The 7,820-nt window shown below is 39.5% G+C and overlaps 1 pseudogene; it reads right to left on the bottom strand.

Moving 5' to 3' along the window:
• Positions 1-452: 452 nt before the first annotated feature.
• Positions 453-1,348, bottom strand: LOC120571280 (annotated as a pseudogene).
• Between the last annotated feature and the right edge of the window lie 6,472 nt (positions 1,349-7,820).

Raw genomic sequence — 7,820 nt, 5'->3', positions numbered from 1 at the left:
GTGCAGCAGGACCACGGCGACAGCTGCAACCAGGGTCTTGGTGCCAACGTTCTCCAAGGAAATACGCTTGGGGAAAAAAGCATAAGGACTCCGGGAGTAAACTCCCCGCTAGCTAGGATTAGTAACAAGCATTTCTGGGACGGGCTGCACACAAATAGTAATAGTAATAGTAACAGTAATAGAAACAGTAATAGAAAGGGAGAGGAGAGAGCAGCTCAGTGTGTCAAAGGAAGGAAGTCCCCCGGCAGTCTAGGACTATAACAGCGTAACTATAACAGGTAACTAAGAGAGACAGGTCATAAGGAGAGGTAGCTTTTTCGGGCTTAGAACTCTCCCCGCGGGGATCTGGCTTGGCTGGCCTGCCTCCCTCTACTTTGTTATGTATTATTAATCTAACAATTATGAAGAGAAGCAGTTGGGCCAGTTAGGTGAACACTGCAACTCCTCACTCCCTAACTATAAGCTTTATCAAATAGGAGAGTTTTAAGTTCATTCTTGAATGAGGTGACAGTTTCTGCCCCCCGAACCCAGATCGGGAGCTGGTTCCATAGGAGAGGAGCCTGATAACTGAAGGCTCTGGCTCCCATTCTACTTTTAGAGACTCTAGGTACCACCAGTAACTCTGCATTCTGGGGAGCGCAGTGCTCTAGTGGGACAATAGGGTATTAGGAGCTCTTCTAGATATGATGGTGCTAGACCATTTAGAGCTTTGTAGGTCAAGAGAAGGACTTTAAACTCAATCCTGGATTCAACAGGAAGCCAATGCAGAGAAGCTAATACAGGAGAAATATGATCTCTTTTCTTAGTTCTTGTGAGAACACGCGCTGCAGCATTCTGGATCAGCTGGAGAGTCTTAAGAGACTTATTTGAGCAACCTGACAGTAGGGAATTACAATAGTCCAGCCTGGAAGTAACAAATGCATGGACTAGTTTTTCAGCGGGTGTTTGAGACAGGATATTCCTAATTTTGGCAATGTACCGAAGATGAAAAAGGCTGTTCTTGAGGTTTGTTTTAGATTGGCATTAAAGGATATATCCTGATCAAAGATAACTCCTAAATTTCTAACAGTGGTGCTGGAGGCCAGGGCAACACCATCCAGAGTAGCTATATCTCTAGATAATGAAGTTCGGAGGTGTTTAGGGCCCGCACAATAACTTCAGTTTTGTTAGGGTTTAACATCAGAAAATTATAGGTCATCCAGGATTTTATATCCTTAATGCACTCTTGAAATTTTGCTAGCTGACTGGTTTCGTCTGGTTTGATTGACAAGTATAATTGGGTGTCATCCGCATAACAGTGAAAGTTAATTGAGTGTTTTCTAATAATATTGCCTAGAGGAAGCATATATAAGGAGAATAGAATTGGTCCAAGCACTGAGCCTTGAGGAACCCCATGGCTAACTTTTAGCGTACGCTTGAGGATTTATCATTAACATTCACAAATTGAGATTGATCAGAGAAATAGGACCTAAACCAACTCAGAGCAATTCCTTTAATGCCAACCAAGTGTTCCAATCTCTGTAACAGGATTGAATGGTCAATTGTGTCAAATGCAGCACTAAGATCTAGTAAAACAAGAATGGAGACAAGACCTTTGTCTGCAGCAGTTAAAAGGCCAGTAGTAATTTTCACCAGTGCCGTCTCTGTGCTATGATTCTTTCTAAATCCTGATTGAAAGTCATCAAATAAACTGTTGCTATGTAGAAAATCACATAACTGATTAGCAACCACCTTCTCAAGGATCTTGGATAGAAAAGGAAGGTTAGATATAGGTCTATAGTTTGCTAAGACCTCAGGATCCCGGGTGGGTTTTTTCAGAAGAGGTTTTATCACAGCTACTTTAAATGACTGTGGTACATAACCTGTTAATAGAGACATATTGATCATATCTAGTAATGAGGTGTTAACCACAGGTAATGCTTCTTTGAGTAGTCTCGTTGGGATGGGGTCCAAGAGACAGGTAGATGGCTTAGCTGAGGATATCTTTAACAATAATTGTTGAAGATCTATAGGATAAAAGCAGTCTAAGTATATGTCGAGACTAGTCTTTATTTCTAACGACTCTGCGTTTAAAGGTGAACCGTTAGAAGTTGAGTGTAAAAGGTGATGAATTTTATCTCTAATTGTTGTAATTTTATCATTGAAGAAGCTCATGAAGTCATCACTACTCAGAGCTAGAGGAATAGATGGCTCAGTAGAGCTGTGGCTATCTGTCAGCCTGGCAACAGTGCTGAAAAGAAACCTTATATCTAAAGTCAAATTATGTCATATGTTATCAGATGTTGATCCCTCGTGTGACAAATCTAAGAGAGGTGAGGCTTCACTTATTTACATGTTCTGGACTTGTCCCTCATTCTTAATCTTGAGCCCAACCCACCTACTTTTTGGCACAACTTTTTTGAGACTCTAACCAAAAGTCGCACACTGTCCTTCGCTTCTCTTTTGGGTAGGCGAGCAATACTACTAAGATGGAGGGATGCTGCTCCACCCACACACGCTCAGTGGCTTAGGGACATCATGTCCTGTCTAGATATTGAAAAGATCCGCTACTCAGTTTGTAACTCAGGTGGGAAGTTTCAGAGGGTGTGGGGACCCTTTTTGAAATACTTTGAGAGTCTTCAGTCAAACTGAAGGTTTTTTCTTTCCTCTGTTTCGCTTCTTTGCTTGTCTTTCTGTCAGTTACATAGTCTGTATTTGTTAATAAATTCGCCTTCTTCTACCCATTTATCTTTATTTCTCTATCTATTCATTCTGGGTTTTTTTTGTTTTTTTTAATCAATCAATTTTCAATTTTCAGTATTTACAAGCCAACACCGGGCCCCTCTGCAGGATTATCAAGGCGGGCATCCCTACTACAGCACGTGATTTGATTTGATTTATTGGGATCTTCCTTAGGTTGGGCCGTAGCCACAGCTATTCTTTCTGGAGTCCACCCACAACTTGTGCAGCTATACATTAACGTGCATCATTACATTAAAAACAACCACCAAAAACATTCAATACATCATTGAAAGAAAAACAACAAAAATAATAACAAAACATAACAACATTCAACACAACACACAACACAAGACAACACAGGATCTAATTTAAATTATTCACAGACCGTAGAGATGAGATTATAACTGTTCACTAATATGACCAATCAAATCAAATGCACACAGAGAACTCTCAATGATACTAACAGTATTCGTTAGGTATTATCCAATCCAGAGTTCTGCTCAGCTAGGAGATGTTCTTTAAGTAATACTTTGAATTGAAGTTTTCTATTTTCTTGAATGACATGACTAGGCATTGCATTCCAATTAATCCTGGCTCTATATATTACAGTGTTTTTCCTTTGTTTGTTCTTACTTTAAGTAATGTGAATTTACCCTCCGTAGCATGCCTTGTGCTATAGTCATGTTTATCAGAACTAAGACCAAGTTTCTGATACAACACCCTTGGCTGTTTAGTCACTAAAATATTTCTGGTAAAATTGAGCAACGAGGCAGTTAATCTGTTCCTTACAGTTAACCAGGATAAACAGCCATGAATTGCATCAACACTTGATCTGAGTGGGCACCTCAGTAAACAGCGTGCAGCTTTATTCTGAGCAATTTGCAGTTTCTTTATAATTGATATGGCAGCACCTGACCAAACCCCTGAAGAGTAGTCCAAATGGGATAGGGCAACCGTTTTAATGACGTTTCCCATTACCTTTTTATTGAGAAAATTTGAACATCTCCTTATAACTGAGAGACCTCTACCCATTTTTTTCACCAACCCATGAATTTGTTGAGACCAGGATAATTTACTATCTACTATAACCCCAAGAAGCTTAGTCCTTTGTACCTGTTCAACTGCCTTACCTTCAACACATTTAATTTAGGTTCACTAAACAACTGCTTTTTTTTGTCCCAAATACAATGCTTGTGGTTTTAAATACATTAAGAACTAATTGATTATTTGTTACCCATTCCAATGCTGACTGCAATTCCTCATTCAAGACACTAGTAAGCCTTTCAGCTGTAGATGCTGCCATGTATATTGTTGAATCGTCAGCATACATCGCCATTTTTGCATCTATTAAGGTTAAAGGTAATTCATTAGTAAATATAGAATAGAGTAATGTCCCCAAACAGCTTCCTTGTGGAATTCCACAGCTCACTGATTTTACCTCTGAAAAACTCCCATTAAAGTACACAGTCTGTGTCCTATTTGCTAAATAGCTTTCTAGCCAAAGTATTGCACTTGAATCGAAACCATAACATTTTAGTTTTTTGAATAACAAATTGTGATCAATGATATCAAAAGCCGCAGTGAAATCCACCAGCACAGCCCCTACTAATTTCTCATTTTCTATCTCTCTGTGCCAATCATCTGACATTTGAGTAAGGGCTGTACCTTTTGAGTAAGGGCTGTACCTATGTGATGTGATGTCGTGATGACGGTGCACACAACACACAAGGGCAGTTCCTGCAGGATTTCGCGGACTTTTTTTGAGATTGTTGCGGCCCAAAATGCCTGATTTCATGGGAGCTTTTGTAAAAAATGTCGATAAAAGTTGCGAGGTCTTTTGTATGTTTGTTGCAATGAAGTTGCAGAAGACTGTGAAAGTTGCAAAAAAGGTTGCAATTTCTTTGAATAGTTCTTTAAAAATAAAAAGGAAACTTGTTTTGGGGAGAATAATAATTATTACTATTAATGAATTACTCTGGGCTGAGATTTCCTAGGAACCTTATCAAAAAGGCTCAGGATGCTGCAAATGTTGGTATAATATGAAAATGGCTGGTGGATTTAAGAATGAATCAAATATGAACATATATGTCACTGTCAGTGACTTGTTGATCTTTACATTGTTAGTTAATTTCCTATCCTGGCCTGGGACACACATTCATACGGTTTGATAAAGGACTTATTGGACTTTAACTTATCATTGCACTTACAATAACAAGTGTAGGTGTCCTCAATTTAGGTCATCTTGTCGTCTCATCTGCGTTTTTTCCAGCATCCACCGTGTGTGATTGTGTGTGTGTGTGTGTGTGCGTGCGCGCGCGCGCGTCAGTCGCGGGGGAGATGGAGCAGCAGCCCTGCCCGCTGCAGAGAGCAGACAGTATTGAAACAGCAGCCGCTTCAGTGACTTTATAGTGAAAAAACGTTATAGCGTACATTGATGTTAAAATGTATACAGGTTGGCAGGACGGTCTGAAATGTCTCTCGCTGTACGTTTTGTTGGTAACTGTGAGATGTTTGAGTCGCACACGTCTCGTCTTCATAACAGAAACAAGGAAATTAATTTGACCCGTTCTCACTCCCGCCTGGTCAGTGGCTGCACGTGGGACTGCTGGGATTGTCACGAGTAATGAAAATGTGATAGGGGGCCCCGGCTGTCAATCAATATCTTCCAGTGATGCGGGCCCCTGATTAGTCCGGGCCCGTGAGCACCGCTTACCCTGCTTACCGATAGTTACGCATCCGACAATTGCGGTTTGGTACTTGACTTCCAGCAGATTCCTGCAGTGCTCCAGGTACAGTGCTCCGTGGGAGGTGTCGTTTGTGGATGTGGCTAGTGGGAAGGGAGGGAGGTTTGTGCTTTGACACAAAAAAAAGGTAAATGTGCATTGTATGAGCATTTCTGTGTTTGTGATTGAACTTCAATAAAAATATCTGAGAGTAAAATTTTGGGGTGATCTGTCCCTTTAAGAGATAACATTGCATCAGAAACGCTAGAGGAACAGCAGCTATTGCAGACGAGACATCATTACCTCAGCTGTCTATAAGCTAGTCTGGATCAACGGAAGTTCATTTCCAGGATAAAAAGCATCACGCAGGATGTCCGCTCTCTTTCTGTTGCCGTTCGCTTTGGAAAACAACAACAAACTTCGAGCTAGCAAGCTACACGCTGAAAATGGCAAGTTTTGAAGAATATCTGTATTGTATAACAAGGCAGACCTGCTTGGTTCTTTTGGGGAATGATTGTAAAGATTTACAAAGAATATGTTTAGGGCATTTCATCTCTAACTGGGACGTTTTGGGACCAATTGGTGGGATTGTTGTGGACGAAGTACACACGGAGATACACTGGTAAGAGCTAATGAGGTTTAACCATGTATCAGCTAATTTAAATAGCTCATGTTACTGTATTGTGTGAACAGTTAACTTCATTTAATATTGTATGTGGCGTTTTCTTTTACCGGGTGCAAATGTTCCACCAAAAAAAGTTCTTCCCGAGACTATTTTGCAGAGCCACCGTCGCTGCGTCTGGCCAAGACGATTGTGATTGGTTTAAATAAATGTGAACAACCCAGAGCATTTCTTTCTTCTATCCCAGAATGCATCTGTTGCAGTTGCATGTTGGTCTCATTTGTAGTCGTAATACAGCGAATTATATGTGGACTACAAAAGAAAGAACTACAACACCACGGGATAAAAAAGAGCATTAGAGATAGCGTTACATTGACCTAGGAAAATTAAGACCTGTTTGAAATTATTTAAGACCTAGAACACAATATTTGAACGAATAAAAGACTTTTTAAGGCCTAAAATTTTGATTTTTAAGACCCCACTGAAACCCTGTTTTAAAGCAATATTTATATTTGGACAGAGATGGCAAAAGTACTCACTTCCCGTACTCAAGTTGAAGTACAGATACTTGTGTTAAAAAATACTCTGGTAAAAGTAGTATTGATTTAACTTCTTTACTCAAGTAAAAGTAACAAAGTACAGGCTTGGAAATTTAGTATAAAGTATAAAAGTAAAAGTAGCCTTGCAAATGACAACCATTTTTTATGCAAATCTACACACAAATGTTAGTAGAGTACAAGCTGTGAAACTTCAGTGGACTATTTTTATGCCATTGCCTACATTTTAAATGGATGACTGCCAATAGGCCTAAAACATGTGACAGAGACTGGGACTCCAGGTTAATAAGATTCTGACTGTGTAGCAAGATATGAATTCAGTTGTGATTCTGTGAGAATTCACAGATCCAGTTTCTCTTTTTTAATCTTCCCATTAACATTGAAAGGAATCTACATGTATGTGTGTGTGCTCAAATATGGCTTCTGGAAAGAAAATAAAGGATAAAATATGAATTACTAAACAGACATTAATTAAGAAGTTCCGCATACTTTAAGAGTTAGGCAGCACATTCGCCAGCAGTCATTCTTGATGCCTAAACATCTCTCTCAGATAAGGACAAGGATGATTGAGAATGTCTTTCTGCCGAATCTCTGGGATCTCCGTTTTCAATCATGTCGCCGTCCATACTATGTGCTAACGTCATCGCCATCAAGCCGCAATGATTTGTGGTGTTGTCTTGTAGTGGTGCGTCAAGAGCAACGTATATTCCCATCCAATTAGATTGAATTCGGTGACGAAAAAATAATGACGCGAAAAATAATAACGGTAACTCCACTGAAATTATTTGAAACTAAAGTAACGAGCCAATTTTGTAAAATGTAAGGAGTAGAAAGTAGTAATATTCGTGTTAAAAATTTAAGGAGTAAAAGTAAAAAGTCGGCACAAAAATAAATAGTAAAGTAAAAAATATCTGAAAAATCTACTTGAGTACAGTAACAAAGTATTTGTACTTCGTTACTTCCCATCTCTGTATTTGGATGGGGAAAAAGGGGGGGGGGGGTATAAAAACAAAATTAAAATATAAAAAAAAATTAAAAATTTTTTTCACAAAAAAAGGGGTGGGGGGTCTCCTCATGCATTTTCAGTCATCCGACAGTTTACCCTCAGACGACTTTACGTTATTATGACCTCAACCCAGGTTCCCTCTGCGTCTGCCTCTCAGCACTAAGCACTGGTTGTTCACGACTGTAAACAAT

This window comes from Perca fluviatilis, chromosome 13 (assembly GCF_010015445.1).
Source record: "Perca fluviatilis chromosome 13, GENO_Pfluv_1.0, whole genome shotgun sequence".
In the NCBI taxonomy this organism is placed as follows: domain Eukaryota; kingdom Metazoa; phylum Chordata; class Actinopteri; order Perciformes; family Percidae; genus Perca; species Perca fluviatilis.
The sequence above is the reverse complement of the archived record's forward strand: the minus strand, read 5'-3'. Positions and strand labels throughout refer to the sequence as shown.